The sequence below is a fragment of the Eptesicus fuscus genome, chromosome 20 (genome assembly GCF_027574615.1).
Source record: "Eptesicus fuscus isolate TK198812 chromosome 20, DD_ASM_mEF_20220401, whole genome shotgun sequence".
In the NCBI taxonomy this organism is placed as follows: Eukaryota; Metazoa; Chordata; class Mammalia; order Chiroptera; family Vespertilionidae; genus Eptesicus; species Eptesicus fuscus.
In genome coordinates, this window is record NC_072492.1 from 16960167 (window position 1) to 16985186 (window position 25020).

A 25020-nucleotide genomic window follows, 5' to 3' on the forward strand; every position below is an offset into this window, starting at 1 on the left:
GTAAGTTCTGGGAGTTAGGACTTCAACATAACCTTTTGGGGGACAAGATTCACCCCATTCTACATGGGGAAAACAGAACCCAGAGCCTAACCTTAGGGGGTGGGGGGCAGCAGGCACCACGGACCCCTTGGTATGAGTGCATGGACCGCTAAGCTGTTCTAAAGAGGCCCCTGGAGGCCCTGGGTGCTGAGGACCAGGACAGGGTCTGGACCTCAGACAGGGAGCTACCATGATGGATGCCAGGAGAGGACACAGGAAAACCACCTCCTCTGGTCATCGCTTGCCTTGGGAGTCCTTAACAGGCGAGCCGTGAACTTGGATGGGAACAAACCATCTCTTTATGTTTCATTAGTCTACAACTGGACATTTCTATTGCCTCTATTTAGGAATGTCAGCAACCCACCACAGTATTATTACTACCTGTGCCTGGGTCTTCAACAGAGTCTCCGCTGCTTTTATATCACAATCCAGTGTGCAGGTATGTTGAAATATTGTTTATGCTTATCACTGCTTTCAAATGATAGTAGTTATCAGACCCACCGCCCACAAGGCTGTTTGTGTAATGCTTCACTGAAGAAGCGCACAGATCGCTAGATCAAAACTTTGCTTTTTGAAAACACATTCTGATAGCTCTACGTCACTATAATTGGTTTCCTCTAGAACCCGTTTGTGCATTTAAAACCGTTATTTTTGAGAAAGTTTCCACAGGACTCACCAGACCGGCAAATAGGGGGTTGGCAGCACACAGAAAGGACAGGAGCTGGAACGAGAACCTGACAGAAAGGTGATCAGGAGGAAACCAGGCCTCGGGGTAAGCAGGTGTCCAGGCCCCAGGGATTCTCCGCTCGGAAAATGGCTAAGTCCTCCGGGGGCGCCAGGCCCCTGGTGAGTGGGGTTCATACTGTTTGTCTTTCAAGTGCAGAAACTCCAGACTGCTGCCATGTCTGCAGTGTGTGTGTGTGTGTGTGTGTGTGTGTGTGTGTGTGTGTGTGTGTGGAAAGTCCCAGGCAAACAGGGTTTTTGCCGAGAAAATCTGGTTTTAGATCCCACCTGTGGGCTGCTTGGTGGAGGAGCTCAAGAGAAACCTCTCTGTGAAGCAGAGAAGCCTCTGGAAGGAAAAGACCAGCCCTCTCACCTGCGTGGTAAGTCCCGATCCTCAGGCGTGCTGACAGGGCCAGTCCTCCAGGTCCCAGGAGCAGCTTCCCACACTCCGGCTTCCCGGTGCCCGCCCGGCCCCAGCAGCACACCGGCTGTCAGGTGGCTCTGTGGGGCTCTGCCAGGGACTTCCTCCTTCTGCCGCCGCTTCAGCGGAGCTGGGCAGGACCCTGGCCCTGGCTGTTTGCTCCAAGCCAGTAGCCAAGGCAACCCCCGCTGACCTAGCCTGGTATCTGTGGGCCAGCTGTCCCCGCTCGTTCATGGAAACACAAACAGACGTCTCTCTGTTCCAACTCCAAGGTTAAGCACCGTGCTGCCTGGAGACCAGCTGCCTACTTCTCCGCACACTCCCCGTTCCGCTAGCAGAGGCTGAGACCCCAAACAAGTGGGGGTGCTCGTCAGGAACCACCACAGTGAGGACTGCTGGGGACTCAGGCAATGGTTGGAGGGGACCTGAGGGAGAGGGGACCACCCCCAGAGAGAGGATGAGCAGGGGAAAGGCCAAACAGAACCACTAGCATTTTGCTCGTCATTTGCAAAGCTTTTAGGGGAGGGGGAGCCCACACGTTAAAGCATGCCTGCACAGTCAAGTTCTCATTCCAGCTCCTGTCCTTTCTGTGTGCTGCCAACCCCCTATTTGCCGGTCTGGTGAGTCCTGTGGAAACTTTCTCAAAAATAACGGTTTTAAATGCACAAACGGGTTCTAGAGGAAACCAATTATAGTGACGTAGAGCTATCAGAAGGCGTTTTCAAAAAGCAAAGTTTTGATCTAGCGATCGGTGTGCTTCTTCAGTGAAGCATTACACAAACAGCCTTGTGGGCGGTGGGTGTGATAACTACTATCATTTGAAAGCAGTGATAACCATAAACAATATTTCAACATATCGGCACACTGGATTGTGATACAAAAGCAGCGGAGACTCTGTTGAAGACCCAGGCACAGGTAGTGATAACACTGTGGTGTGTTGCTGACATTCCTAAATAGAGGCAATAGAAATGCCCAGTTGTAGGTTAATGCTCAGCTTCACCCTGAGCTACCAAACTGGGCAGGGACGGCAGCCGGCTCGATAGGAAACTGCCTCCCTGCCGGGTGCCTTCCCCTGGCAGACCGCCTGAGTCATCACAATCCCAAGGGGATGGCATGCCCACCCTCTCTTCCAGAGAAGGGGCTCAGACCCAACTTTGGGGAGGCAAAGCCTCTCTCTCCAGGACACCCAGCTGGCCCCTGGCACTCAGTTTGGCTCAACTGACGGCTGAGCCCAGGCCCGTCCTATCGCCCTCCCGGCCTCATTCAGCATCTGGCGCCCAATGAAAGCAACGGACCAGGGGTGTCCTCCAGGCGTCCACCGAGTTCCCAGAATGCAAGAGTGTGCCCGGAGTTCACAGAAGCTGAGACGTGCGGGGACTGGCCAACCAGCAGTTCTGAGAAGGCGCGGGGTGACCTGGGCTGGCGCAGCCTGAGGGTACCGCAGAGAAGGCAGCCTGGCGAGGGGTTCCCAGAACAGGCAGCGGCTGGGAGCAGAGGTGCAAGGCCCAGGACGTGGGCGACAGAGGCCTCCGCTGCCCTGCCTCAAGTGCTGTTCTCATCCCACCCTACGCCCACAGAGCAGAGAGGCAGGAAGGCACAGGCCTCGGACAGCCCCTGCTCCCCACCATTCCCACTGCCTGACCCAGGTGCTCCCCCAGACCTCAGTCACCCTATGATCCCAAGTGGCTCCCCTGCCTCCAGGCTCCCCAACCAGACCCAGTCTACCCTGCCACCAGATGGCCACTCCACGCCCAGCTCTGCTCAGACACTTGCAAGCCAAGCCAATGTCCCCCCCTGGAGTTCATGGCCATCCACCCGCAGGCTCTATCCCACCGAGGCAAACGTGTCTCCAGACACACGGAAACGCTTGGCATCCTCCTCCGTGTCCAAGCCCATGCCTCCCCGAGGCAGCCGCCCTGCTCCATCGCCAGGACCACTCCACGCCCTCTGCCCAGCCCGACGCGTCTTCAGAAACGCTTAGTTTTCACCGCTTCCCAGCATTCCCAGTTTCTGGTGGCTTATGAATGTGCCTGACCTCTCCTATTGGACCCAACGCTTCCTGAGAGCAGGACAAACCTTGTGCCTGATGGTACTCAGGACATGGGCACTGGGATAGAACTGAGAGTCCAGAACGAAACCCACACATCTAGGATGAACTGATTTTCAACAAGGGGGTCAGGGCCATCCGGTGGGGAAAGAAGAGTCTTTCCCACAAATGGTGCTGTGACAACTGGGTAGGCACGTGCAAAAGGATGACCTTTGACCCTTACATCACACCATCTAAAAAATTTAGTTCTCAGAAACCTAAATGTAAGCGCTGAAACCATAAAATTCTTAGAAGAGAATATAAGGATAAATCTTTTCTAAAAATACATTTTTATTGATTTCAAAGAGGAAGGGAGAGGGAGAGAGAGATAGAAGCATCAATGATGAGAGAGAATCACTGATCGGCTGCCTCCTGCACGCCCCTATTGGGGATTAAGCCCGCAACCCGGGAACGTGCCCTTGACTGGAACCGAACCCGGGACCCTTCAGTCCGCAGGCTGACACTCTATCCACTGAGCCAAACCAGCCAGGGCAGGATAAATCTTCATGAACTCAGATTTGAAAGTGATTTCTGAGATTATAACAACAAAAGCATAAGCAGCCCTAACTGGTTTGGCTCAGCGGATAGAGCGTCGGCCTGCGAACTCAAGGGTCCCAGGTTCGATTCTGGCCAGGGGCATGTACCTTGGTTAAAGGCGCATGCCCAGTAGGGGGTGTGCAGGAGGCAGCTGATTGATGTTTCTCGATCATTGATGTTTCTAACTCTCTCTCCCTCTCCCTTCCTCTCTGTAAGAAAATCAATAATACATATATATTTTTTAAAAGCATAAGCATAAGCACCAAAGAAAAAATAAACTGGATTTCATCAACATTCAAACTACACTAAATGATATTATCAAGGTTAAAATAGAATCGCAGAATGGGAAAAAATATTTGCAAATCCTATATCTGATAAAGGTCTTGAACCTAGAATACATTTTAAAAAACTCTTACAACTCAACAGTAACAAGACAACTCAATTAAAAACGGGCAAAGGACGCGAGTAGACATTTCTCTAAAGAGGATATACACAAGCCCAAAAGCACATGGGAAGACGTAAACATCGTTAGCCGTCAGGGACACGCACATCAAAACCACAACGCCGGCATGAGCGTCCCGGGGATACAGACTTCCCAGGAATTTCCTTTGTGGGGAACCCCCCAACAGCAGCCCTAGAACAAGAACGTTAATGTCGGGGAGCAGGTGGTGAGCTCTGAAGGACGGAACTTCAAGAGAGCAACTATTTCAAGGCCTGAGGGAGCCCGGACACTGGCAGTGCTGCATACTGAAATGAGAGCTGGTGAAGAAATGCACTGCTCGGCCTCGGAGTTCCCATGGCTACTCCGGGCCCGGGATATTAAGAGGACCCAAAGGGAGAGGCACGTGTGAAGAATAAACTAGGTCCCTGGTTTATTCTTATCCTGAGCCAAGCAGAGTATTTTCAAGAGCCAGATCCAGACTTTGTGCGGACCTATCTGTGCTCCTCTTTAAGCCAGTGAGCCCCTAGGCCTGGCAGCCTACAAGAAGTCTCTAAATGCTAATGCAGAATCTAAAGATAAGGCAATGGATGGCTTTCCCAATAGAATGATTTGCTCTGGGGGGAAAAAAAAACAACCCACAGAAAATGGTATATAAAACATTCATAACCGAAAGCTCAACCTCTTGTTGTTAATCTTCACCCAATGGTATTTTTTTCCATTGATTTCTTAGAAAGAATGGGAGGAAGGGGGAGAGACAGAGAGAGAGACATCGATGTGAGAGAGACATAGCCATGGGTTGCCTCTTGCACGCACTCTGACTGCCCCGCGCCCCACCGCCGCAAATGTTCAAGGCAGCATGACTCACCATAGCCAAAAGGTGGGAACAACCCAAGCGTCCATCAGCTGATGAATGGAGGTACATGCAAACGAGGTACATGCCCTCGACCGACATCGAACCCTCAACCTTTCAGTCTGCAGGCCGACGCCCCAACCACCGAACCAAACGAGCCAGGGCCCAAAGCTCAATCCTGAAAACGGCAGTTCGGCACCACGGCAACGTGCCGGTTTATTCCTGTCCTTACCTTGGTGTTTACTGAGCGCCCAGGGGGCTAGTGGAAACAGACTGGCGTTCGCCAAGCTTTCATTCTACGGTCCATTAACTTGCCCGAAGGGTGCTCGCCTTCTGTGAAACGCCGCTCCGCCGTGCACAGGTCATACTTCTTTGTCGGCACTTAACTCTGTCTTCGCACGAGGCTCAGTGCCCACAGCCACTATCCCGCCGTCCGCGGGGGGACCGGAGGGGCTTGCTGCCTGCTCTCACGCGGCGTCTCGCCGTGGGGCGGTGTCACTGTCGCTCCGGGCTCCTCAGTGAAGAATCGCCTGCCACTCACGTCCATAGCCAGACTGTGGCTTAGACAGTAGCAGCTTATTTAAGTTATATTTTAAGAGACGGAGATAGCTGTTGGATGTGCATTTTAATCATCAGAATGGCTCTTGTGAGCGGGACATTTACCTAAGAAGGAACTTAAAATATGTACCCATATTTGCAGTTGGAGATTGTTATCTGGCTGGAAATAAATACATTTTGTAGCATAAAGAAAACAAAAACAAAAACAGAAACAACAACCAACAACAGCACACACAACGAGCCCTGGCCGGTGTGGCTCAGTTGGTTGGAGCGCTGTCCTGTCTGCCAGGAGGTGGCAGGTTTGATTCCGGTCAGGACACGTGCCTAGGTTTCGGGTTCTATCTGGGTTGGGTTCTAACTCTTGTTATTGCTGGTATGAATGTAAAACGGTGGAGCCACTGTGGAAAACAGTTTGGAAGGTTCCTCAAAATGTTAAATATGGAATCACCTTATGACCCAACAAGTCCGCTCCTGGGTACATCCCCAAAAGAACTGAAAACAAGTGTTCAAACAGAAACTTGCACACAAATGTTCATAGCAGCACGACTCACCATAGCCAAAAGGTGGGGACAACCCAAGGGTCCATCAGCCGATGAATGGATAAACCAAAGATGGTGAGACCACACAGTGCCATGTTATTCGGCCATAAAAAAGAGAGGAAGACTGAGGGATGCTACAGCGTGGAAGAACCTTGAAAACCTTACGCTAAAATAAGCCAGTAGCAAAAAAACCACAGCATACGATTCCATGTCCATGAAATGCCCAGAGCAGGCAAATCGCACGAGACAGAAAGTAGATCGGTGGCTGTCTGGGGCTTACTGGGGAGGAGGGCCGGCAACAAATAGCTAAAGAATCTGGGGTTTCTCTTGGTGGTGATGAAATGTTCCAGAACTGGCTGTGGCGATGGCTGTACCTCTCATTACTGAAAACCACCGAGTTGTATACTTTAAGTGGATAGCATGTGAATCACATCTCCATAAGCTGCTAAAAAAACACCCTGGCGCACAGTGAAAAACAAACCTGGGGTCTGGGCAGGCAGCAGGTACAGTCTCCAGGGGACAAAGAGCTGGCCACCTACATTTCACCACCAACCCCTGATGACAGCGAAAGATTAACTGCAAATTAACCTCAATAAGAAAACAACAACAGATGGCACGTTTGTGGGAACACGGTAGGAGAGGGGCAGGGGGGAGAGGGGGGGGAAAGAAAGCAAATACGGTCAGATGCTAAGACTCGCTGGATGTGGGTGAAAGGTCGACCGGCTTTCCTCGGACTATCTACCTGTCAGCTTTTCGGTGATGGTTAAAAACTTGCACAACAAACACTTTCATACTGAACTCTCAGTGGCTGAATCTCGAACAATTTGAGCAAGGAAAGCAATAGCTATTGTATTGGATTATAATCTATAATAAGATAAGTAAATATCTGTGGCTCCTTATGGTATAAACTAGTAGCCCTGCGCCCGAATCCGTGTGCCAGTAGGTCGCTGCCGCCTCCCGTAGCTCTCCGCCTGCTGCCCTGCCCTCCTGTAGTCCCCCCCCCACCCCCCGCCCCCTCTCATAGCTTGCTGCCCTGCCCCCTCCTGTAGCTCTCCGCTGCCCGCTTGTAGTTCGCTGCCCCACCCTCCTGCAGACCCGTGATCCAGTCGTAACGGATAATTAGCATATTCCTCTCTTATTATATAGGATAACTGAATAAGTAAACCGGGGAGAGGGGTAGCTCGCTCTTACACTGAATAATAAACGCAGAAAGAATGAAGGAACAGAAGAATCACCATTAAAACACGTCAGTAGGAACTGTCACAGGCAAGACCCGGGGCTGGATACTAAAATTAGGAGGCAAACGTGTGAGGAGAAACAGGACACGTGCACAGTCCCCAGGTATCGTCCCCAAGGCGTTTACTGCGTGCAGATGAAAACACAGACCATTGCAGGGGAGAAACGGGCAGACATGACCTCAACCAAGCGATCAAGACTCACATCAATCACCAGGGACACGACCTCCGGACACGGTGTACCTTCTGAGAAGGACACAGCATCCCTCCCATGGGATTCTTACCAGAAATGCCCAACCGCAATCGAACCACGAGGAAATACCAGACAAACCCAGACGGAGGGACCTTCTATAACATAACGGGCCAGTCCTCTTCAAAAATGTGAAGGTCACGAGAGAGAAGGAAAAAGTGAGGAGCGGTGTAGTGTCTGTACCCCAGGTGGCCCTACCAAGGGGTTAACAGGGTAAGCAAGGGAAAGGGGGGACAGGAACTCTGTGCCAGTTTTGAAACTTTCATGTAAATCTAAAATTATTTCAAAATAAAAAGCTTTTAAGAGTTCTCATAATTTACAAAACTTCTTTGTATTGAAGGTGTGTCTATTGTTTGGAACCGCTTACACCAAGGGCTGTGTGATGGGAGGTGGCTGATAGGATGGGGCCGGCCGGGGGAGCATCCTCTCCCTGCTGGAAGCAGTAGCTGACTACCACCTGGGAAAGGTGAGGTGGGGACTCAAGATGTGACTGTGGGTCCCCCCACCCATGGCATCTGGGCGGGAGGGACCAGGCCTGCTGAGGAAGGGGTGAGCGTGTCTGCCAGGGTCTTGGCTTATTTCTGAGACCAGGGAAGGCGCCACAAAATGAAAAGGAAGAACAATAATTTAGAAGTTCACCAATGGGGCCTTCTTTGTGTCAAGCATTCGATAGGACGTATTGTTTGAAACTATTGCATCTGTATTGTTTCTATGCTTCAAGACGGCATGGATTAATAAATATTGGGTGACATTTTAAATAGCTTTCCAATCTACCTGGAACTTATTTTAATCGTTTTGCATTAAGAGTGAGGAGGATCATTCACGACCCTTTGCCTCTCCCATCACCCTGGTAATGAAGGCCGTCCCTGCCTCAGGACCACTGTTGTTGATTTACTCTCTCACGGAGAATTTACGGTGAGCTCGCTGACCACCAGCCAGAGACCACGCTGACCTGGGTTCAAGGAAAGGGAAACAGAGTGTAGCAAAAGGTTCACAACAGACTCTAAGTGGTGGGTGGGTAGGTGTTTACTGTAAAATTCTTTCAACTTTGCTTCATATTTAAAATTTTTCATAATAAATTATTGTTTAAAAAAAAGTCAAACTTCAAATGGGCATTTTGGGCATTCAACCCGCAAAGCCCGATTCACAGTCTCCGTGGGAGAACACGGGCAACGAGCCTGGGAGGCCCCGTTTGCAGGAAACCTCGCCCACGCCTGTTCCTCCTCCCCACAGGTGTCGGCCAGCGGCAGGGCTGCCCGAAGGAGCCAGCAGAGTGGGACTGCCCGTCGTGGCAAAGGCCTGGGGCCTGTGGAGGCAGTCTCCACGTGTATACGTTTTGGCTCTTCCGGTTCAAACCAAGTCAGAAAACGGGCAGCAGCCACTGTGTTCACCAGCTCCGAATGAACCCGGCCGTGGGTGCCAGGGCTGACCGAGCAGGCCCAGCCCTGTCTGTACCCAGGTGGCCCTACCAAGGGCTGATGAGTTCTCTTCTTCTGCCAAGTAGTGAAGGGCAGTGGCTACCGTCTGTCCTCTGGGTCACGGATCTGGGGCTTCCTTTCTGGCTCTGCGAATTAGTAGTTCAGTGACCTTGGGCAGCTGCACTTATTTCTCTCAGCTTCAGTTGCCTCATCTGTAAAATGAGTAGTTGGTTCCTGGGAAGAATACATTAGATTAGTGGTTCTGAGTTAGGGTGATTTTGTCCCTCAGGGGACATTAGGGGGAAGATGTGACTGGCTACAGCCCAGTGGGTAGAAGCCAAGATGCTGCTAAGCATGCTACAATGCACAATACAGCCCCCCACAACATGAAATTATCCAGCTGAAAAGGTCGAAGTGCCAAGTGTGAAAACCCTGACTTAGATGGTAGAAGTAACATACCCAGCACAGGACCTGTAACTGTGCAGTGCAGGTCTGCCACCACCACCACCACCACCACCACCACCATTGTCATTGTCATCATCACCACATCACCATCACCACCACCGTCATCACCACCATCACCACCACCGTCATCACCACCATCATCATCACCACCATCACCATCACCACCATCACCACCACCACAATTTCATTGTCATCATCACCACCATCATCATCATCACCACCATCATCATCATCACCACCATCACCACCATCATCATCACCACCACCACCACCATCATCACCACTATTATCAACACCATCATCACTTGTGGCAGAATGCACGGGAGAACGACCAGCCAGCACTCTGAGGGAGGAAAGTTTAACCTTTATTTCGCAGATCTGCTAGTCCAGGGGAATTCCAGATCCAAAGCCTGAACTGAACTCTGACCTATATATCTCCTCCTGTGGCGGGCACCTGAGGGTCCCTGCAGCTCCGCCCAAGTCAGTCAGAGTGGGGAAGCAAGACTACAGTTTTAACCAGATACTGAACTAAGTTGCAAGGCCTCCCCCCCCCCCCGCATTTTCCTTTTCATCACCATCACCATCACCACCAACACCGCCACCACCATCACCACCATCATCATCACCATCACTGTCACTGTCATCATAACCACGGTCATCATCACCATCGCTGTCATCATCACCACCACCACCACCATCACTGTCCTGTCATCATAACCACGGTCATCATCACCATCGCTGTCATCACCACCACCACCATCACTGTCACTGTCATCATCACCACCACCACCATCACTGTCCTGTCATCATCACCATCGGGATCGTTAGCCTTGGAATTCCCAGTACCCAGAAGAGCACAGGCAGGAGGCCCTCACAGGGGACACAGCCTCGTGCAGAAGACTGAAAGGTCAACAAACACTAGCTCTCGATTCTTTTTCTTCATCACGTGTGTCATGATTGGAACATGTGCGTTTATTTCTTTGTTGGCTTGTTCATCTCTGTCCGGTCCCCGGGGCAGAGGCCGCCCGTTTTCTTGGTGTGTACACTCCGTGAGGGCCGCACATGAGCGGGATGGATCCCGAGTGAATCAGACGCTGGCCCTAATAAACGCCGGGACTGTACAGAGAACAGAGAGCGGAGTGCAGGTGCAGTTAAACGCCTCCCTGCAGCAGCCCGGAGGACTCCCAAAGGGAGACGCGTCGGCGGAGGGCTAAAAGGAAAAAGCAGGGACTTGGCGGCACTGGGCAGGCATTCCAGGAAGAAAGCCATCCTGGAAAAACTGCCAGAGAGGAAGAGGCCTCTCGGAGTCTAGAGCTGGAAAGCAACTCGGAGAACAGCTAGCTAAGGTCACGGGCAATTAGGACACAAAGCTCCCTGGCACCCACTTTGGGCGGTGAGATCAGGACCTGGGGCCTCCTGGGAGTCCATGAAAATAGCAAAATGCACCTTGATTCTAAGGATAATGACAGAGGAAAGTGAACACAGATTCCTCCCACCCCTACACGCACATCCCCCAACACCCAGGGGCCAGGAGTGTGGCCCCAAACAGCCAGCCCAAAGGCGAACGGTCTCTATGCCATATACATCATTTTACAGCAATTCTCTGTCCCACCCAAGTGATACCCTCCCAACGTGTCTTCCAGCAAAACTGATGCAATACCAGCAGTAACAGCACCTAACACGTATACAGCACCTTGCCTGCATCGTCACTCATGTAACCCCCACCACAACGCTGTTGGGTGCTGTCAGTACCCCCATTGGACAGAGGCACCCCAGCACACTGCACGGTGCAGCCCCACACCTCGCCGGGGGGAAGCCGGCAGTGAGGTATTTTCCCACGTTACAGTCTCGCTCCTGCAGACAGCACCAGTGGGTGAGTCTGGAATCGGGCTCGGCTAATTCCAGCTGTACGGTCCTGGCACTGACTCCCCCATGTACCCTACTGCCTCTCGTGGGTAATGGAGGTAAGAACGCCTCCCTCAACAGGTTGGGTCCCAGGTGAACTCTGACAGCAGAGTCAAAGCACCAGACACACAGTAGACCCTCAAAGGAAACAAACCTGGAAAACAAAACAAACCGACACCCGTCTCTGAACCCCTGGTGAACGCCTCTGCACTAGCGGGAAGAAATGGAAGAGTTAAACAAAGAAACCCATGGCCCAGATGACCGCAGGCCCCCGGGTGAGTGAAATCGTGGCCCGGGCTCTCAGCCAGGCTGCCTGGGTCAAACCTCAGGGCAGGAAACGGCGTGCTTCCTCCTCCTCAGGAACGCTGTGCTCTGGCCCAGACAAGAGCTTCCTCCAGCGGACCCCACCCACTTCCCCCAGAACATTCCACCCTGAGCCAGGAGCCACCAGGAAGAGGCCAGCGGGTCCCGCTGGGAAAGATGGGCACCTCCTTCCCAGTCACCTCGGACCTGCCCCCCTGCTCAGCTCCCACTGCCTCCCCGCAGAGGGCCAAAGCTCGGCTCCTGCCCCGCAGACCCGCCTCTCTCTAATGTCTCGAGGCTGCTACTAGAGCCAGTGGGAGACAGGCTGGGTAGCTGGACTACTGATCCTCAGCCGTGGCCCTAGTGTGGCCTCTTATACCCTTTCCTTAGACCCCTGACTGCTCGTCCTGCTTCTAGTCTGGGTACCCACTACAAACAAATGAGTCAGTTCAAGGGCAGTCAGAGACCACTCCCCTCCTCAAGCGCCTTCCATGGCTCCCACTGCCCCCTGAATTAAGTTCAGAGTCCATACCCTGAGATTCATGGTCTTCCACAGATAGTCCAAACACACCCTCCAGTCCCCACAGGACTCACAGGTTGGAGCCAAAATGGATTATGCCAAGATTTGCACACACATTTCTGAGTCTGTAAATATGAATTCGCCTCCCCCACTCCACCGGACTCTCCCACGAGCCCTCTCCTTCCCTGGTCTCTGAATCCCTCCGCCACGCTGTTCCCACACTTCAGGTAAGGCCATGCCACCTGCCATCCCCACGTGGCCTCCGTACTGTTCTGTACTTACTACTTCCCTTTAAACCAACTCCCTCTTTTACTTAAATTTATTTTCAAAGGAAAATTTATATCTCCACCATAAATAGAAAACCCTATCAGCTGCCATAGTCAGAAGGCAAATTGAAGAAAAAAGTTATGTTCAAATATACAGGAAAATAAACACAATCATTAAAATGTTTTAAATGCTTCTGTTTGTCACATACTTAATATTACTGTATAATACACTTCAAATCCTCTCACGCTCTAAGAAATACTGCCGTGTGCTTTATTTTTGCCTCCTCCTGGCCCTGTCTCACAGTTACCTGGGGACTTGTCACGGTTTAGTCCTGGTTGACCCCAAACAGCCCTTGGGGCACAGATTCTGCAGCCCCTCTTCCGGTGCCTACACATAGCATGACATGCAAGAAAAATATTGATGCAACAGAATGTTCCAATTTGCTCAGTCATATTAACATGGTCCCATTCTCTGCCGGGCCCCCCTAAGCCCATCTGATGTCCAACTTTTTACCAAAATACTAGACATGCCCTCCGCGCACTACCCCCAAATCAACCCCTGACCCCTGGGGTCTCTCGGAGCATGGCCCAGGAAGTGCAGCACCCGTCAAGGAGGTGCCGGGACGCCCCCAGATCTTCTCGGACCCCTGCTGCCTCTTCCTCTGAAGCGGCAGGACCCGGCAGCCAGGAAAAGCAAGCCTCCAGTCAACCATTAACCAGCTCTCCCCCAGCAGACACACACCCTGCCCGGGGAAAACCCTGTATGACTGGGCCCCTGGCTCCAGGAACTGCAAGCCACCTTCCTGTCCCCTCGGGGCCAGAGACCCCAAAACACCTACCAGGAGCAGAAGGGGGCTTGTCCCGGGCCTGACCTGCTGGTGCCCCAGCCGGGAGGAGGAGGTGCCTCCCTCCCAGCCCACAGTCGTCAGGGGCGACCCCGAGGAAGATGTGAATCACTCAGACTTAAGTCAATAAGTGGCAGCCACACCGGGAAGGCCCAGCTGGAGGCAAACCAAGGCCTGGACTCTCCTTGGTGGACGGAAGCCTGGCCAGGGCCAGCCACGGCCGATGTGCTGGAGGCCGAGCCCCCGGCCAGCGCAGTCGTCCAACAGGAACCGACACCGGGCATTTCTTATCGGAGGGAGGCCTCTGTTGGGGACGTCTGCATCCTTTTTGGTGTTATTTTTCTTAGCCTGGCCACGTTTCAGACCTCCGAGGGTTTTTTGGTTTAGGGTACATTGCGTGTATTTATTCCCCGCGGACGGGCACGGGGCGGCAGCGTCGCATCACTTCCTGAGGCCTCAGCGGCCGGGGGCGGGACACCGACCCAATTCATTAGGCGTGGCTCCCCGGGAAGGAGGTAAACTGAGGCACGAATAACGTGACCAATGCCGTAAGTAGAACCTCCCAAATGCAGCTCAAGGGGGACAAGGGTGATGAAGCGAGCCTGTGCGTAGCCGGGGGGCGGGGCGGGGGGGGGGGCCTGCTCCCCGACACCTGCCTAGAGTGAGAAGGAAGAGGACAAGGGTCTCCATGTCGACCTTTGCATAGTGCAAACACGCTAACGACAGGAAAAATGTTGTAATGATAAAAAAGCAAACACACCACCACATCCGGCCACCTAGGCCCCATGGAGAACAAAAGCAGGTGCTCCTGAGAGGGACAGATCGGCAACATCACAAAGAGGTTCTCAAACTAGGTTCCAAGGAGCCCCAGGGGTGTCATGCACCTCTTTGGGGGCTGCTGACGTGGACTAGGGAGGAATAAAGGGGGTGGGTGTATTCCCACCCAACCCACAGCCGCTCGGCTCTTGTCTGCTGCGTGGATTGGACTTTCAGGGAAGGTGTCACTTGAAGAAAAGCTTCTGTGCTGAAAAGTGTTGAGAAGAGCTGGTTGTGATACCGGTTGTATGCAGTAGAAGAATGTGATGTAAGCCATCTCTGAGTTTGCGGAAAGCAGCCGCCACAGACCCCCGTGTGCTGGGAGCCAGCTGGGCCTTCTCCCTGAGCCTGCGCTCTGAGTTCAGGAGAGCGGGGGGGGGGGGGCGGGGTGAGAGGAGCCGCCCGGCAGGGCTAGCCGGGCCCCGTGCCCTTCCCGGGAGGACCCACAGCTGGAAAGTGCGGCTGGCCCCCAAATCAAGATGAGCCTTGGGCTAAGTCAGGCATCTGGAGAAGACACCCGAACCTCAGCAGGGACGGGGCCCCGTGCAGGCACCAGAGCCAGAGCTGAGAATCCGGGGCCTGGCGGACGGAGAGACGGGGTAAGCGGTGTCCGTCACTGGAGGGGCCGCGGACAAAGCCCTGGAATAAGCGCAGAGGCAAGAGGCTGCCTTCCTGGTGCTCCGAGTGGCGTGCGACCGGGACGGCTGGCTCTGTTTGGGGGTCCCGGATGGACCCGATCTGAGGGTGTGAAGAGGCCCGAGTGTGCCTACTCTGCACAACTGAGAACGACGGGCACGCTGCGGCCTGCTGCACAGACGCGCCCTTACCGCGGCTCCGGGCGCAGGCCGCTGCGTGTCCCGTGCATAGGCCGGGCCCCTGCTGGCCTCCGGGAACGGACATACATGTGTCTGCCCAGCATCTCTTTCTCTGAGCGTGATTCCTCCTCTGGGCCCAGGAAACCACGTCCACGCCTTCTGTGTGGGAGAAACGGGCCCCGCCTCACGCTCCCTCAACGGGAATGTGGCGGACGTGGGCCGATTAGAATACCCCCACCCGCTGGGCACGGTGACTGGCTAAGGGCGGAGTAGGTGCCCCAGGCCCAGCAGCACAGAGTCCTCCCGAGACTCTCGCCAAAGTTACTGAAAAATACACTCTTTCCCTGAGGGAACAACGCTGGCCTGGGATGGCCAGCGGCCGCCTTGCCGTCACCTGGGAGCAGCCTGAAAATGAAGCCAGGCGGAGCGGAGAGACGGAGGTGCATGATCCTGATGGCATTGCAACTGCTGGATCCAGCCGTACCTGAACCACTGTTTTACCCCCAAGAGAATGCCCTTCCTGCTTATGTTGGTTTGAGTTGGGTCTTCGGGATTTACAACCAAGGGTCCTAAGTAAGTCACCTATCCAGAAATGGGAAGGACTAGGAATGCACCACACAGTGAGCCTGACTTCTTCTTTTTTTTTTTTTAATCCTCTCCTGAGGACATGCTTAGAGAGAGGAAGGGAGAGAGAAAGAGAGAAACATCGATGTGGGAGAGAAACATAGATCAGTTACCTTCTGTAGGCTCCCTGGCTGGGGAGCAAACCAGCAACCCAGGCATGGCCCTGACCAGGAATCGAACCGGCAACCCTTTGGTGCACGGGATGTCTCTCAACCAACCAAGCCACACCGGCCGGGCGAGCCTGACATTTTAACAGAAACCATATGGCCCCTGCAAGTGAGCTTCCTGCCCCCGTGCCCCCTGCCCCTTTGAGGTGTGTGCCAGCAGCGGCCGGGCCCAGAGATGCCAGGGAGGTGGCTGCTTTCCTTCGCAGCACCCAGGACTCATCCCCGGGCAGGGCGACTTCCGCCCCCTCAGCCACGAGCCCGGCGGAGCCCCTCCGCTGTGGGCGTCTTCCACGGCCCCTGGATGAGGGCAGTCTCCCCTCTCCGTCACCACGCCTGAGCTTCTCCCTTAGTATCCACCAAACCACTACAGAAAGCGCACCCCGTACAAGCATCACCAATGGACATAGACAGCAGGGGGGTGAGGGCCTGTGCTGGGGGCGGGAGCAGGCGGGGCGAGGTCAATGGGGGAAAAAGGAGACATATGCAATACTTTCAACAACACGATATCAAGAAAAAGAAAGTTCCTCCGCGCGCTTACGTCCCCAAACATGCCTGACGCTGTCCCAGGCCATCCCAGACCCGGGCCTGTCCACGAGGCTCCATCGTCCGCCCCTGACCACCCCCGGTTGCCGGTCGTCAGGACTAAGCAACCAGAACGAACGCGGCAAGGACGCCTTGCCTGCTGCCCCGAGCCGCCAGCGCTACTGTGTGGGGACCGTGTGCATCGTCAGCATCACTCCGCACCCTGCGGTCCAGGAGTCAGACGCAACGGCTCCCATCGCCTCCCTCTCCCGGCAAAACCTCACCGAATGGGTTTGAACATGAAAGGAGGCGCCAAATGATTGAATAAATCCACATGTAAAATTTGAAATATGTCAGCAACAGGGTTCCTTGGTGAACTCGCTACACAAAACCCCTCTGGGTGGCTGGACCAGGCCGGCAGCGGGTGAGGGGGTGGCCCGCGCGGCTCGGGCTGCCCTGGGGTCCTGCCAGAGGGGGGTCCCCAAGGTTCACAGGCACAGGAGAGGCAGAATGCAAACCAGGTCCAGGGAGCAAAGGCCGTGTGCTCTCCCCGGGCCGGCCTCCACCCCTCCGGGGCCACACTCAGCTCTCCTCCGCCTGCCTGGGCCCCTCTCACCCCATCCCTGCCCCACTCGCAAATCTGCTGCCTCTCCCTCTGCTGCCCAAATCCAGCCCCTGGGCCAAGCTCCCACCTCTCCTGGTGCTCCTGCACCCAGCCACAGCCCTAAGAGCTCCCCAAGCAACGCTGCCTTCTCTCGCCTCCAGCCCCGCCTCGCTGCTGCTTCTCCTGCCCCCCCGCCCCCCGCCCTGGCCCCAGATGCCCCTCACCTCCACCTCACCCTTCCAGACCCCGCAAAGGGCGCTGTGCCATGAAGCCCTGACCTCCCCTTCCCTCTGGAGCAGCCCCTCCTCCTCCGAAGTCCCCTGGCTCCCCCTGTCCCCTCCCTTTGGCACTGAGCATTTGCCACCTTATGTTACGTTTATGTCTTTATCTTCGACTGGGCAGTCTGCATCTGCTCCATCTCCATGCCCTGTTTACTCTCCCCTTCATTCATTCCACAAAGAGGCACTGAGCACCTGTGACGTCCTGGACCCCGGGCGAGGACTGAGGACACAATGAGGAGCCCGCCAGGCGCTGTCCCGGCCACCCTGGAACCCACGTCTTGGGAGGGGGAAGGCTAAACAAACAAACATAAGGAACTGCATCAGCACAGGCTGTGATACAGGCTGCAGAGAAAGGGGGGGGGCGGAGGGCGGGGACAGGACTTGGGAGTTCTGATGTGGAGGGAGAGTCGGGGAGGGCAACGCTGAGGAAGTCAAGTGAAACTGGGGCCAGAGCGCTGAGCAGACTGGGTCAGACACCCCTTCTCGGCACGTCACAGGTGATCGCTAAGTATCTGTGGGCGAGCGGGTGACTGAGGCGTCAGAAACCCCCAGTGGGTCCCATGTCTCTGCAGACAAGCTCACCCCCTCATCACCCTGAGAGGTCACTCCAACTGGCCCTGGGGGGGGGGGGGTCCCAGCAAACACACCTCTGACGGTCCACAGGACATTCCACCGATGCCACCTGCAGAGGTGGCTCTGCACATGACTGCCAATATGGCACCACCCCAGTGCGGAAAAGGCAAGTGGGCTTCGCCCTGCGGGCCGGCTCCAAATCACGGCCACGGCTGCCTGGCACACCACGCTGGGACTGCGCGGCCTCCTGGGCCTCGTGGGAACCGGCTGTGCGAGATCAGTGGGGTCCACCGCAGGCGCGGGAGCGGGAGCAGGAGCAGGCGCGGGAGCGGGCGCGGGAGCGGGAGCAGGAGCAGGAGCAGGCGCGGGAGCGGGCGCGGGAGCGGGAGCAGGAGCAGGAGCGGGCGCGGGAGCGGGAGCGGGAGCAGGAGCAGGAGCGGGCGCGGGCGCGGGCGCGGGAGCAGGAGCAGGAGCGGGCGCGGGAGCGGGAGCAGGAGCAGGCGCGGGAGCGGGAGCAGGAGCAGGAGCGGGCGCGGGCGCGGGAGCAGGAGCAGGCGCGGGAGCGGGCGCGGGAGCGGGAGCGGGAGCAGGAGCAGGAGCAGGAGCGGGCGCGGGAGCGGGAGCGGGAGCGGGAGCAGGAGCAGGCGCAGGCGCGGGAGCGGCGGCATAGGTGCCACCTATTTCCTTCCCTCTCGGGGCCCCGCAGAGTGACCACCCAGGCGAGAAATTTCCTCCCGATCTAATTGCCTGGAAAAGCGCTGGGCGTCTGGCATCCTTTTCATTATGGGCCCCATGAACCGTGTACATAATATTTTTTTTTCCTGCTTTGATTGCTAATTAGCTCGGAGCTAAATCTGTGGTTCAAACAGAGTAAACTGCGTACAGCTCTCCGGCCTGAGGATGTGTTCTAACTCCCACCCGGACTCTGACCTCCTAGTTCATCTGCATTTTTCCTAATCTTATCTTTATGGGTTTCTGTGTAATGACATACACACAGATATACGCAAACACACATAAAATGTCTACAGATAGTTCTGGCATATAGTACCTACTTTGCCTTCCTCTTATAAATACGTATTTCTATATCTCTTACACGTCCAAGCGATAGACAGGTCTTCTGTGGGCATCCTGAGTCCTCTATGGAACAAGAAGAGGGAATTCATGAAGAGACGGATGGATGACAGGCAGGAAAAAACAGGAAAGAAAAGACCGTCTCTGCCTGAAAGAATTCAGAACCTCACGCACTCGGCGTGGACAGAGTCTGGGACCAGAGATGAGACGCCGGCTTTCAGCCCCGCTCTGACCAGCTACGTGACTGTGAAGGGAACACATGACTCTCGCACCCCGCTCCCCACGGCCAGGCAGCCTGAGGTCTCACCCAGTGTTCGATGCCCCCGAAACCATCTGCCCCCCTCGCTTCACTTGTTGTAACCGAATGACACAGAGAGGTCCGCGACCGCTCCTGGGTGCTGAGGCACGGGCCACGTGCCCGCCGTCCTGGGGACAGCGTGCGGGGCAAGCACACAGCTGTCCGCAAGAAGCCACCAAGCCACGCGGCCTCCCACACACGCTGCAGGAATTCCAAGAGACACGAGCCTTCAGAGGCCTTGTCTGCCTGCGGCCTTCTTCCTCGGCCCCCGCTCTGATGTCTGAGAGCACTGTGACTGGCGGACTCCAATTTCCTGCTTCTCACAGCAAGAGAAAGGGCCCCATCCAGGATCAATCACACTGCTCAGGACTGGAAGTGGCTGCCCCTGCAGAGAGAGCTGGGGGAGGGGGCTCCTGGTGTCCCCCACCCTCTCCCCCACTCCCGCCGGGCAGTCTCCTGACCACAGTGCCCCCTGCAGGAAAACAGTGCGCACAGCACGCGTTACCTGCAGACCCGCTGAAAGAGAATGAGCTGCGGAGGACACGGTGGGGCTCTGTGAGGTCCCTGGCAGCTGACCCGCACTCATGCCTCCCACCGGGACTTCTCAGACGTGGCCTGTCCCCTCCGGGCCCCAATCAGAGGCCCGTTTAATCCACGATCCCCAGGGTTTCCAGGCACCTGCATCAGCACCACTGAGTTTCACACAGCAGGTGAGAATGAGACAGTGACAATAACCGGGGTCCTTTTCAGCAGGGCGTGGGAACTGACAGCGCTCTCAGCGGTAGGGACACTCATTCTACATCCCAGACTGATCCCTGCCCAGTCAGGGTTGAACGTGAAGGCGGCAGGGGAGGGGGGGTGGACAGAGGGCTGTGTTTGTTCACGTGACAAAATAAGGTCTCATGTAGTCAGTCCATCCCTAAGCGAAGACGGACCCCAGGCGGTGGGTTACCAAAGTGGGGGGCCGGGGGGCCCTAGCTGGTTTGGCTCAGTGGATAGAGCGTCGGCCTGTGGACCAAAGGGTCCCGGGGTTCAATTCTGGTCAAGGACAGGTACCTTGGCTGCAGGCTCCTCCCCAGCCCAGGCCCAGGTTGGGGAGCATGCAGGAGGCAACCAATCGATGTTTCTCTCTGTCTTTCCCTCTCTCTTCCACTCTCCCTAAAAATCAATGGGAAAATATCCTCGGGTGAGGATTAACAACATCAAGAGAAAACAAAGTGGGGGAGGGACTTTGCCGTGAGGTAACGGGTATCCCATCTGCTGCCCCTCTTCTCCTGGCCGTACTGTGGCTGCTCAGTTGCCCAGAAGCCCCGAGTTCATAGTGTAACCAGCCCCCCCTGGACCCAGCTGACTCTCCCAGGGGTGCACCCACCCCAAGCTGGCATGTCGAGGTCTCGCCCTTCACCATCTGGGAGAAGGGCTAAGAGCCCGAGTCTCTCAACTCAAGTGCTCTCTGGCACCGTGAGACGCAAGCTTAGGACCTGCTGGAGGGGGCAGCTTCCCCACTCGGAAATGCCATGAAGGTGAAAGGTGGTCGCTGTGAGGGAAAGACAGGGGGAGCCACAGGAGACGAAAGCCAAGGCCAGGCAGAGAGAGGGCTCAGGGGTTTCCCCCCATTGGGTCCACGTGCTTAATGGGTCCACGTGCTTAATGCAGCCCTCCCAGGGGCCTGGGCTTCTGCGAGATACTTCGTGTCCCGGCAATAAACCCCCATTTTTGTTCCATCTCCACTGACTGCAACTAGGCGAGCCCCTCGTTAGCCGCAAGTCCTCGTCAGCCTGATTCATGTGGTGGCCACGTCCCTACCACCCTCCCGTCAAGCAAGATCTCAGCGACGCTCTGCCCTGACTAAGAATACCTGGGGGCCCGGCCGGTGTGGCTCAGTGGATAGAGCGCCAGCCTGTGGACTGAAGGGTCCTGGGTTCATCCGGTCAAGGACACGTACCTCGGTTGCAGGCTCGATCCTCGGCCCTGATCGGGGAGTGTGCGGGAGGCAACCAATCGGTATGTCTCTCTTATATCAATGCTCCTCTCTCTGTGTCTCTCTGTCTCCCCTCCACTCTTTCCAAAAATCAATGGAAAACATCCTCAGGTGAGGATTAACAACAACAACAAAATGCCTGAGGGGGCTCCAATCCGTGGTCAGTAGAGAGCAGAGGTTTCAGTGCCAGAGGCGGGGTGACCTTGAACGATAACCTCCCACCTCGGCTACTGCAGATGCCGCCCCAAATGCACTGCTGACCCTTTCCACTCCGTCCTCACACAATCACAGTGAGCTCTCCACAAAGCCAGCCCCCCTGCAGGGACGGCCATGGGAACCCTCCAGTGGCTCCCCACTGCTCTAGGGCTAGCACTAAAGTGTCACCCCACCCACGTGGGCCTCGGTATTTCCCTTAAGACACCACACGCTTTCCCCGCGGGGCCTGCTGGCACCCTGATACTCCTGCCTGGGGAATGCTGCCTTTGACCCCGTTTCTCCCAACCCTTTCGCCCAATTAACCGTTTTTAAAATCTCTTTATTAACACCATGATCAAGATTTTATTTGCAAACCATAACATTCACCGTTTATAATTTTAGTACATTCACAGAGTTATGCAATCATTACCCCTATCTCAGGACACTTTATTGTCCCCCAAGAAACCCCTGTACCCATTAGAGGTCCTTCCCCATTCTTCCTGTTCCCCAACCCCTGGAAACCACTGATCTACTTCCGGTCCTATACGTTTGCATATTCTGGACATGTCATCTAAATGCCCTCATGCAGCCCTGGCCACTGTGGCTCAGTAGGTTGAACATAGTCCCATGCACTGAGAAGTCACCGGTTCGATTCCCAGTCAGGCCACATGCCCAGGCTGCAGCTCCATCCCTGGTATGGAGCATGCAGAAGGCAACTGACAGATGTTCTGCTCTCACACTGATGTTTCTCTCTCTCTCTCTCTCTCTTCCTCACTCTTTAAAATCAGTAAGAACAAAAAAATAAAAATTAAAAAAAAATAAAATCAGTAAGAACAGCCCAGCTGGTGTAGCTCAGTGGTTGAGCACTGACCTATGCACCAGGAGGTCATGGTTCAGTTCCTGGTCAGGGCATATGCCCAGATTGTGGGCTTGATCCCCAATGTGGGGTGTGTAGGAGGCAGCTGATCAATGATTCTCTTTCATTATCAATGTTTCTATCTCTCCTCCCTCTCCCTTCCTCTCTGAAATCAATAAAAATATATATTTTTAAAAACATATTTGAATGAATAAATAAATAAATGCACTCATACAATAAGTGGCCTTTTCTAATCTCTTCCATTTTTTATGCTGTAATCTTTATTTCTTTTTATGCTGTAATCTTTATTTCTTTGGATATAGTTTGTTCTTTTTTCTTGTTTTTTCATGGTGGGAGGTTATTGATTTGAAGTCTTTCTTCTTTTTTAATATAGGGCTTTATAACTACTAGATGCCCGGTGCACAAAATTCGTGCACTTGAGGGGGTGCCTGGCCTGCACCCTCTCGCAGTCCGGGAGCCCTCAGGGGATGTCTGACTGCCTCAGAGGCGGGAGAGGCTCCCACCACCCATGCTGCACTCGCCGGCTGTGAGCCGGCTCAGGGCTCTGGCTAAGTGCCCCCCCCCCCCCCGCCCCGCCGTGGGAACACACTGATCACCAGGGGGCAGCTCCTGCATTGAGCGTCTGCGCCCTGGTGGTCTGTGCGCATCACAGTGACCGGTCATTCCACTGTTTGGTCAATTTGCATATTAGCCTTTTATCATATAGGAACAAAATATAAGGGAAATGAAGGGAGAAATGCACAATTCAACAATAATAGTTGGAGACATCAAGGTTCCACTTTCAATATTGGATAGAACGGGTAGGCAGAGAATCAACGAGGAAATGGAAGATTTGAACACACTATAAGCCAAGTAGACCTGGCCAAGTAGCTCAGTTGGTTAGAACGTCATTACATGCCAAGGTTGTGGGTTTGATCTCCGGTCAGGGCACATATAAGAATTAACCAATGGCCGAAACCGGTTTGGCTCAGTGGATAGAGCGTCTGCCTGCGGACTGAAGGGTCCCAGGTTCGATTCTGGTCAAGGGCATGTACCTTGGTTGCGGGCACATCCCCAGTAGGGGGTGTGCAGGAGGCAGCTGATCAATGTTTCTCTCTCACGGATGTTTCTGACTCTCTATCCCTCTCTCTTCCTCTCCGTAAAAAATCAATAAAATATATTTAAAAAAAAAAGAATTAACCAATGAATGCATAAATAAGTGGAACAACAAATCAATGTTTTCCCCTATCTCTCTCCCCTCCTCTCTCTCCCTAAAATCAATTTAAAAAACCACATTTCAGTATGTTGTGTTTTCATTTTCATATATCTTAAAATATATTTCTAATTTCTTCTTTGACTCATTGCTTATTTAGGAGTGTGTTTACTTTCCACATATCTGTGAATTTTCCAAATTTCCATTTGTTATTGATTTCTAACTTCCTCCCACTGTAGGCAAAGAACATACTTTGCATTATTTTATTCCTTTTAGATTTACTGAGGCTCATTTTAGGACCTACCATATGGTCTCTCCTAGAGAACATCCCATGTGTACTTGAGAAGAATGAGTATTCTGATGTTGTTGGAGTGTTCTGTGTCTGTTCGGGCTACTTGGCTTACAGTGTGCTCAAATCTTCCATTTCCGTGCTGATTCTCTGCCTACCCGTTCTACCCAATATTGAAAGTGGAACCTTGATGTCTCCAACTATTATTGTTGAATTGTGCATTTCTCCCTTCATTTCCCTTATATTTTGTTTCATGTATTTTAGGGGTCTGTTGTGAGCTGCGTATATGTTTATAATTTATATGTTTTCCTGAGTGACCTTTTTTTATTACAAAATGACCTTGTTTGTCTTCAGGAACTATTTTTTCTCTTAAAGTCCATTTTGTCTGATATTAGTTCGGCCACTTCTTACATGGTATATCTTTCTATCCCTTTACTTTCCATTTATGTGTATCTTTAAATCTAAAGTGTGTTTTTACTCGATAGAATAGGGTTGGCTTTCTCCCCCACCCCCCATTCTGTCTATCTCTGCCTTTTTCTTGGAGTGTTTAGTCCATTTGCATTTAATATAATTACTTATGAAATAGGATTTATGCCATTCTGCTATTTATTTTCTATATGTCTTACATCTTTTTGTTCCTATATTCTTCCATTACTATCTTCTTTTATGTTAAATAAGTATTTCTAGCATATCATTTTAATTCTTTTTATTACATATTTTTAGTTCTTTTCTTAGTGGTTGCTCTGGAGATTATAATTCATATTTTAACTTAAAACAATCTAGCTCTATTTGTGCCAACTTAATTTCAATATATACAAAACTTTGCTCTAATAGAGCTTTGTTTCCTTTCCCTTCTGTTGTGCCATTAGGTTATACAACTACATCTTTGTACAAGATAAGTCTGCCAACACAGTTTTATAATTATTGTTTTATGCAGATAGAATAAAAGAGTTACAAGCAACATACATTTCTACCTTTAAAGGTGCTCTGTATTTCTTCATGTGGGTTTGTGTGTTTCTATCCAGTGTCCTTTCATTTCAACCTAAAAGACTACCTTTAGTATTTCTTGTAGGGAATGTCTGGTAGCAGCAAATTTAGGTCTTCTTTACCTGGAATTTTTTGAAGGATAGTTTTTCTGGATATAGAATTCTTGGTTGACTATTTTTTATTTCAACATTTTGATGATGTCATCCACTGCCTTTTTGCTTCCAAGGTTTCAGGTCAGAAGTTAGCTGTTAATTTTAGTAAGGCTCATTTGCCTAATTAAGTCTTCTCTCACCCTTCAGTTCTGAGCTCAATCATCTCTTTCTCCC

The 25020-nt window shown here is 53.2% G+C and overlaps 1 protein-coding gene across 3 annotated transcripts in view; it reads right to left on the minus strand.

The window, feature by feature from the left end:
- Nucleotides 1–25020, minus strand: part of RPH3AL (rabphilin 3A like (without C2 domains)) — a 127644-nt gene that overhangs the window by 86525 nt on the left and 16099 nt on the right. The window contains exon 1 of one of the 3 annotated variants that reach the window (XM_028155024.2): nt 13397–13471. The exons of the other annotated variants lie outside the window; for them this stretch is intronic. The gene's annotated coding sequence lies outside the window, so the exon portion shown is untranslated. Of the gene's footprint in view, nt 1–13396; nt 13472–25020 lie in introns of those variants that run through there. 3 annotated transcript variants of the gene reach the window in all.